The sequence below is a fragment of the Falco biarmicus genome, chromosome 7 (assembly GCF_023638135.1).
Source record: "Falco biarmicus isolate bFalBia1 chromosome 7, bFalBia1.pri, whole genome shotgun sequence".
NCBI lineage: Eukaryota > Metazoa > Chordata > Aves > Falconiformes > Falconidae > Falco > Falco biarmicus.
Window position 1 is genome coordinate 40,870,286 of NC_079294.1, and position 9,085 is coordinate 40,879,370.

Consider the following 9,085-nt stretch of genomic DNA (forward strand, 5'->3'; position numbering starts at 1 on the left):
TACACCCACATCATCACCATTTTCTTGTACATTTTATTTGACTGGCTTTCTGAAGCAAGGTTGTGAGCTGCCAAACTCCTCGGAGGTAAGTTAGAGGTCAGAGTCTGCTCCCAAGTGGCAATGGACAAGGAGAAAGTCCCAACTGTCCCCCATCCTACAGGATAGCTTCCGTGTAGTTGTAAAAAAAACTTCATTTGACAAGAGGATAAAGAAACTTCATAGTGAATTTGATGGGAAACATAACTGATTGGTGTGGGAGGTGGTTGAAAATCCCCCCTGAAGCTGTTTGGACAGGCGCATCGCTGTTGGATGCTGTCCCACACATCCCTGGCTACGAAGCCTGTGTTTTCCCTAGAGCCAAGTCTTACCTGAAGGGAGACCTTCAGGAACAGACACTTCAGGGATGTGCCAACTACATAGCTGCTGCTTACCTTATTGATGCTTCATATTGAGATTCAAATTCTTTTTGAAAGATTGCAATTTAAGCATCAGTTTTATTGTAGCTGTGGAGATTTCTTAATAGCTTCCTGTCAAGTACAAAATGCAAGTTAATTTCTGATCCTAAAGCAGTGCTGTGACAAAGGCACTTTTAATGACAGTGTTTGGTAAAGCCAAGTCCCAAACCAGTCTCCTCCTGCAGGTCAGTATGTACAGCTCATGCCCCCATAACTGCTGCCCTGATGTCTTTCACCCCCTAAAAGCAGCCCTGTAATTCCCATTTGACTGGAAAAAGTGAAGCCGAGTTAAGAAATAATTCGTTTTCACCTGAACCTTGGAGTGATAGATTTGGCCTATTTGTTTCAGAGAGTGAAAATGTGATCCCGCCTCAGGTGACAGCGTTTAGGAATATGCCTGATAGCTCCACAGCATGACTTGCTTCAGCAACCCACGTTTCTCCACGTGCACACTTGTCTCTGCCTGCTGTGGTATTAATAAATAACACCTTCATTCTCATGGCACATACTCCAATATGGCAAGACATTGTCCCAGCAGCCAAACATCTCTTATGATTCATAAAAGAGTTAACAGGCAATCCTGCACCTCACAGGGAGACCTTTGCTACACATTTTTTATGGCCTGGGATCTTGGTAGGTGAAAGGAAAGTTCCAAGCAATAATTCAGGTTTAAAATACTGTCTCGGTGCCAAGTAATCAAACTAGTTTTAAGTGAAGCAATTAGCAAGCATTAGAAAGGCAGCTATTTCCTGCTTGAAGGTGGTATACTGTGTCTCTTATTATGATTTCTCTGGGGATGTGAGTAATGGGCTATGGGTTTTTTGCGGGGGGTAGAGTTTTTTTGCATGTGTGAAAATACTGGCAACGTCCTAACTCCTTGCCAGCTTACTAGATACGACTGATGATGAGGGTGGAACAAAGCCCTTACTCTTTATTGGTGGCTTCAACAACGTGTGAGCCAAAGTCAAAGAGGTGGTTTTCTCATCAGTTGCTTGAATATAGGTTTTTCTTTGCCGGTTCAACCTCACAGCCTCACCAGATCACCATCTTTGGGACCAGGCTAGTGCTGGTGGCTGGAATGAGCACATTGGGCAAAACCTGGTCCTTCTGCTGCATTTGCTAGATTTTGTTGGGGGTGGCGGTGGTGATGAAATGCAGGTGGGATCACATGTCCCTGAAGGAGAGGTTTCTCTTTGAAACCAGCTTGATTTTCTGCCTAGGGGAGCTCTCAGAGCCTGCGTTTTGAAGGTCTGCAGCAGTGGGGATGGCTCCTAGTGGGTGTAGCTGCATCAACAGTCTGCTTTAACCTAAGCGGGTGCTTTTGGAGCCAATCTGCCGCTCGTCCCAATTTCCTGCACTTTACTTTGTATCGGAGAGCTGCCCTGGAGAGCCAGACCAGGTCTCTCCCCCACATCCCTTAGTGCCTCTCCCCTCCACCACAGCTTTATAAACTGGCATCCACACCTAAGGCTCCTTGGATTAATACGAAATTCCCCTGTTGGCTCTGCTGGGCTTTGAAGAAGGCCTCAGGGGCTCCAACCAAACGATTGTGCAGCCAAATAGAGGTGAGATGCAAGGCTGACACCTTGCAAAAATGTCTGAGGTGCAGAAACGTGTCCCCGAAGGCCCAGCATCGCACAGGGACAAACCACTGCCCCAAAGGGAAACCACTGAGGGAGGCATGAGGGCCAGAGACAGGCACTCTGTGACTGTTTCATTGCAATTTATTATTGTTTTGACTGTGGGGAACCCCCCCACCTTTTCTAAGTGAAAACTGTGAATCTTAGGAAATACTCAAACTTGTTTGCTTTCTGTGTTTTATGTTCCTTTCCCACCAAATTCAGGCAGGACGATAACAGGCTGGAAAGCCTGAAAACTAAATTTTTCTACAGCATTTCAGATTTGTGCAGGCACATGCCCTTATCTAGTACCGAGCCTGATGAGACTAGTTTTATTTTAACAAACCTGGATCACAATTTTGATCAGATGGTGGTTTGTGCTAGCACCAGCTGAAACCTGTACAAGTAGAGTTGTTGCTGAGTATAAACAAAAAAGGAAAGCACACCAAAAAAGCTGGAACCTTACCTCGGCTTAAAGAAACAATGGGAAGTTTGGCAGGAAATGTAGAATTATGTCCTTTTTTAAAAGTCTTGGATTTTCAGGACCACAGGAAGCAGAGGGGGAAGAAGGTCCCTCTCCCATCTCCTGGATTTTCAATCAGTTTGTTTATAATTCTTTCTCCGAACATACAGGACAACTTAGGCTTTTCTGACAGGGTGTCTAGATACTGAAGATAACCACAACTGTGCTTAAACTAATGGATTTCCTGGCTGAGTGCTGGGATAAAGAGCAGAGAAGAGGAAGAAACGGTGTCCCCAGCATGTAGGACCTCAACCCAGACAGATATTGGCCAAAAAAACTATTTTGGAAAAAAGGGAAGGTAACTATCTCTTTTCCAGCTGACAACTCAGCTGATGAGACTATCAGCTCATCAAAAAGCCTCTGGGGTGCTCTTTATTTATTGTCATCATGACATCTGTGCAAAATTTGGGTTTTTTTCACAGCTTTGATTTTCACACTCAATTTTTTTCTAGTATAAGCATGAATGCCTTTACAGCAATCTAAGCACCTTCCTAATAGGCTTGAATCCTTAGAGAAACAGGCCACAGGTTTAGAACTATTAGACTGCAGCTGATAGCTAGATGTGATATTTTTCATCATATGACCCAGCATTCATTTTTTTAGAGCTTTTCCAGCCCAGCCTGTTTCAGATGGGAATTTTGCTGTGTATCTCTGGTCAGGTCAGACTCCTCAGAGTTGGGCACTAATTATATGCTGCTAATTGCTTCAGGCCCCAGTTTGTGACCCCCTTCTGCCAGACACAAGGGTGAAACTCTCATGATTGCAGATGCGGTCAAAGGGGACCTGTACTGTGATCAAGCAAAATGCTGTGGAAATATGTACTCTGAAAAATCAAGCCTTATGCTTTCTCAAATTAGTAGATGCTTTTAACAGTGTTGACCTTCCTATCACCACAATTCCATTCCCTGTCCCCCAAAATGGGGATAATAGTATTATTTTGTGGCACAGGGCTCTCTGAAGATACCTCCATTATTGCTAGTGAGGTTGTCAGTCTCAAAGAGAGAGCACTTCATAGGAAAGCTCAGGCCAGGATATGAAAGATATGCAAGTGAACGAGGATGAGAGACTGTGTGATGAATGGGGAGAGAAACACACAACCACCGCCACCTTTGGAGATGGGGATCGTCATGTACAGAGCAAAGCAGGGTCTGATGGAGGGCAGAGGAATAGGAATATGATCATGCCTTTCTAGATCACATTACAACATATGCAGAGAGGACTGAAACAAAATGGATGGCATTATGTGTGTGCACGCGCATACAGGATCTAATCTTAAATTAACAGCTAGGGTGAAGCAGTCATTTTTAATGGTGCGATTCACAGGAAGGAGTGTGAAACTGAAGGTGACTATAAAATTTATCAAAAATAAATAAGTAAAATAAGATAAAGGAATTTTCTAATCCTGTGATAGAAAGATCCTCTGCTGCCATGCAAGCCATCAGAGCAGGAAAAAAATAACCCATGGTACCAATGAAATCTTAGGGCATCACATTGCGGTGCAGGGCAGACCTCCAGGCACCTCAGTATGACAATAACCAGGGCTGCTAAGGCAGTCCTCAAAGGCTTAGGACCTTACCAGGCACCAAGGTCCTTCCAGAGTGTCCACCCATTTGGCTGGACCAGGAGACCCTCCTGTGCTGGCTCTGCACTGCTGTGTGCCCGTGGCTGGGGTCTCCACTGCTTCCTGCTTGCATCTGCCCCTGCCTGGTCCAGGGCTGCCCTTTAGCTGGGACCTGCTCGATGCTGAGGTGGTATTTGTTTCTGCAGCCAGATCTCCTCAGGACTGGGATTTGAAAGGCAGAGGAATGGCTGTGCTGCACAGCTGGTAGGATGGTAACCTCTGGCCAGCTGAATGGGGCAGCTGGGGCCGAGAGAGGGCTCTACACCTCTGACCAGAGGGAACGGTCACTACAGGAGCTGGGAAATGTAATGTGGTGACTCCTGCAATATTTAATTGCTCCTGCATCGGGCTTCGGAGGCAGTTAGGACAGCAGGATTTGCTTCTCACAGCTTACATCTTGCTAGCAACACTCTCCAAACTCTTCTCACTCCCCCCGCAAACACAAATGTCTTTTTATGTCTATTTTGCTTCCAATCTGAGCATCTAAACTTCTTTGACTATTCTGCTAAATTTTCTTCATTTGAAGGTTGCATCCTCTATATCTTCTGTTTACTCCGTTTTCTTTCAGGCAGGCCTGATCACTGCTTGAAATATTCCCATTACATCAAATTGATCAAGATTTTTCACAGTGGAGCACAGTGCGTTCGCCTGGAGTGTATCCACCTGACTTCAGCAATGCTGCATTAATAGATTAGTAGGCTGTGACCTTGAAGGCTTTATATTTAATTTATTTCAACATTCCAGCCATAGAGATGTTTGCTCTGATTAGATCCAGTAAATTACACTCCACCGATGAATTATCAGGGGATTTTCTTTTATATTTTTCTGCTCATTCTCAAACTACTCAGCACGAGCCCTGGTAGGTAGCTCTGTATATCTAGACAGCTTAAATGTCTCCTTTTCCATAGCACAGGTCTCTAAACAGTTTATAGTGAGCTTTCCTGAACAACTAACTGCTCATCATGTATGTGCCATTTATGGTGTCACCCAGTGGCTAATTTGATTATCAAAACTTGTCAATAATCAAATAAATCATGAATTATTTGCAGTTTTGGCCAGTGATTAGCAAATAGGTAGCAGATCCATGGGGACATCCATATCTGCACCCCAATAAGGCATAGGCAGCCACTGTCTTGGCATTCTGGGAAGGAGAGGATCTTTCTTACCAATTTAGGAAAGGAGACATACAAATAATGAAAGAACAACAGAAGGCCTGAATGAATGTCCACAAACGATAACTTTCTAGACTTAAGTATCTTGATGTATGTAGTCTGCTATTGCAGTGACCACGGCTTCTCTAGATGAATAACATTGCTTGCAGAAATGTTTGGTATTCTGGTAAGATTGGTCTTGGTGTGTGAACTTCAGACACACTGACCAGCCACGAGGAGAGCTGAACCAAATCTTCAATGTTTTCTGGTTCCACAGGAGCAAGAACTGTGCTTTTTCTGCAACATTTTTCCACCAGAGATATATCAGGTACTTGCAACCAATTGGGTTACATGAGCTTAATTCTTTATTACTTTTGCCCCAGCAAGACGCCTTGTGTAACTCTGAGCCAAATGCAAATGTAAAGTGTATTAGCTCCAGTCACCCTGCAGGGACATTTCTTTTTGGCATTTGCAGGAGGCTAAAGGTCTGCACATGGGTAGTAACCTTAGCTTACTTTGTTAGTAGTAACTTTTGCTGAGCTTCACTCATTTGGTCACCTGCAGCTACATGAATATACCCTTAGGAAAGAGGTGGTTATATCAGCATTTTAAAAAGGGCTTTTTCCAGAATGACTCATCTTAAAGACTAAATATAAGGATAGGTGCCATACTTCTGAAGGTGTTTTGGTTTTTTCTTCTTGGGAGACATCTATAGCATGTGCAGAGGCCAGGTTTATGCTAGTGTGCTCATGATTCCCAGAAGAGCAGTCAAAATGACTATTAGGACAGGCATTTATCCTGCAAGATCCAGGGCCATGCTACCTTACCTGTAACCCAGTGAGCTTCCTGCAGGCTCCTCAGCTTCACCTCACATCTGGAACAGTTATGAATATTGCCTGCTGCCCTGCAACTCTGTCCTGGCGTGCTGCTAGCACTCAGCTTGGGGACTCTGTCAGGAGCTTATTACATTTGCCAAACAAGCTATCAGTACAAAAAGCATTATCTGCTAATATCTCTGCAGCTCCATGAGAAGGTTTTCTCCCACAAACTTGTTTTCTAGTTTGGATGAGGCTGGAAATGATGGGAGCTGGTGACTTTTGTTTCCTTGCAGTGGTTTCGATAATGCTACCCAACCCTGAGGGAAGAAGGGCTGGATTTTTTTGTTTTTATACTGAGGACTGGAAATTGTGATTTAATCCTTAAACTGTGTAAATAAAATCCTAAATGCAGAATTACTGGAAAAGGCACAGGGGCTACTTCAGCCAGGAAATAGCTTCATCAAATGTTTTTTGGACCAAAACTCTGTATTTTACACTTTCCATATCCAAAGAAAAAGTGCTGCAATAAATGAGGATACATAGTTATTTGAACTCTATCATAAAATACTAGCATAACATTCTCTTTCACCATTACCTCTGTTTCGCTGGGGTATGTATAGCTACAGGCAATTCAGAGCTTTGGCAGGTCAGGGTAACATTTGCTTAAAACATGTTTAAGCCTGGGCTCCAGTGACCTCACTAACCAAATAGATGAAGCTAAAAATATATGTGAGATGTTGTAGACACACAGGAGCCCCTGTTCCCCCAACTGTTTGCAAAAGGAAGAGACTGATTCTCCTGAATTCAGTTTGTCGTAGGAGATAAGAGCTCACATCAGACAGCTTGGGTGGGGGTTCCTTTGGTCTCTTTTTCTCAGACACAAATTACTGCATAGAGATCCTCCAGAAATCTCTCCTGCTCTCTGCATTCCTACTCCCCAAATACTTCAAGTCCTTACATTTTTATGGCTAGATAATGAGGCCAGACCAAATCTGTCATCTGATCTCTCTGCTAATGTGGCAGACACAGTTTTCCAATCCCAGCTTAAGCTGATTTTACTTAACTGTGTCCTTTGTAGCTGATGAGAGCTGAAACAAAACTTCTTCAGTTCAGGTTCCAGGGTTTGGCCAATGTGTAACTGCTATTCTCTACAAGTCTGTTTGAAAATCCATATAACTAGCAAGTCAAGATGCTGAGTTCAGAGTAACAATAAACTATCCTAAGCAAATTAATTAGCCTCAGTCGCAAAAGTGGAATTTCATATTCGCAAACAATTTGAGAATCAAATGGAACTGGTACAGAAAGATGACAACAGACAACTGAGAGTTATCAATTTTCCCATGTAGCATGGACACAAGATGGTTTCAATAAAGGTTTGGATGTGCTATGGGACATGAAGATGGTCCTCCATGGGTTTGGATGAATCTGATTCTTTTGAAACTGCATGAATCAAAAGCTGGTAATGGTAGCTGGTCATGAAGGTGTGAAACCTTTGTGTTGACATGGGTCTGATTGCCAGAGTTGACTCCTTTTGTCTTACCCCAAGATGAGACTGTGACGCACATTTCTGTAAGCTAGTGGAGCACTGGGAGACTTCCACAGTGGCTGGTGCAGGCAAGACCCACAGCACCAAAGGTGTAACTGGGACAACTAAACAGACTGAATTTCCATTGAGAAAGTCTCATATGCAACCAGCCAGATTGTGATATGGGTCTCCACAGACACAGTGATCTCTGCAACGTGCCATGCTGCAGGACTAGAATGTACCTATTGTTCCTTTCCCCCTTGAGTAGATGTGGCCTTTTAATAATGAGGTTGTGGGATGGAAAGGGATCTGGGTCCCATGGGCTGGGCAGGGAGATTGGCCATCCCCACTGCAGGCTGTTCCCCCGATTGAGTTGATTTCCTCCTTTTTGTTTTTGGAAGGGGGGGATGGGGGCAGACAGAGTTCTTTAGGGGATATTTTAAATTATTTTTCCTGCTGGCAGAAGGAGAGGAAAGGCTTCTAGAATGAGACCTGACCTTTCGCGTGCTGCAGCACTGGTTCCCAGAGAGGCCCATCGAATTCCTCCCTAATGAGGAAGAACTTTTTTTTTTTGCGCCGCAGCTCAGTTCACCGCGAATAGCCCCATTTTCCTGCCTATCAGCTGGAAAACTTCCTCTCTTGGGGTTGTGTGGGGTCCTCTGGCCGGCAGCTCATCCCGTTCCACTGTGTGTGCAGGGAGCCCACCACAGACCAGCCTATTGGACTTTCTGCCCAGGAGTGGCTTGGTCTCTTCAGCACTTCTTCCCCGGATGACCCCAAGGTCCTCCACAGCTGCCAGTCAGTTTGGGGAGGTCCAGGAGCTCTGACTAAACCCCAAAGCCCTTGGATAAATATGATCTGCCTCTAATATTTCTTAAAAATGCCTCACAGCCTCAGCTAGTCCCAGTGGAGGGAGAGTTTGGGATGTGTGGACAGGTCTTTTCCTCCAGGAAAGTCAGAGATGTCTCCTCTACAGCTTGGTCCCTGCCCTGTGCCCTAATCCTCCCTTTATACAGCCAATTCCCCTTGGTTTCCATTGTACCCAACCTCCACTCGTCTCTTTTCTTGCCCTGAAGCTGGTGGCTGTTGAGGAAGATGAGGGAAAACTGCATGTTGCAACAGAAGGCATAAATATGGTTTCCCTTCCTTGCTCCATGCTGAAATGCTCACGTCCACCCTCTGCTCTATGATCACCTCCCTTGAACCTTACAGGTTAACCCCAGTGTCAACTCAGCTCTGTGTAAACTTGTAACAGGTATGTAATGAAAACTCTAAAAAATGCCTCATTTTGTTAAAAAAAAAAAAAAAAAAAGACTAGTAGGAATGTGTCAGCTGCAACAGCTGCAGCAAGGGGAAGAGAAAGCAGTTGGAGC

The 9,085-nt window shown here is 44.4% G+C and overlaps 1 long non-coding RNA gene across 2 annotated transcripts in view; it reads left to right on the forward strand.

Annotated features, from left to right (window-relative positions):
• Positions 1–5,554, forward strand: part of LOC130153251 (uncharacterized) — a 48,467-nt gene extending 42,913 nt beyond the window's left edge. For both annotated transcript variants that reach the window (XR_008823289.1, XR_008823290.1), the window contains one exon: positions 4,787–5,554. This is a non-coding gene — a long non-coding RNA (uncharacterized LOC130153251). The remainder of the gene's footprint in view (positions 1–4,786) is intronic.
• Positions 5,555–9,085: the final 3,531 nt, after the last annotated feature.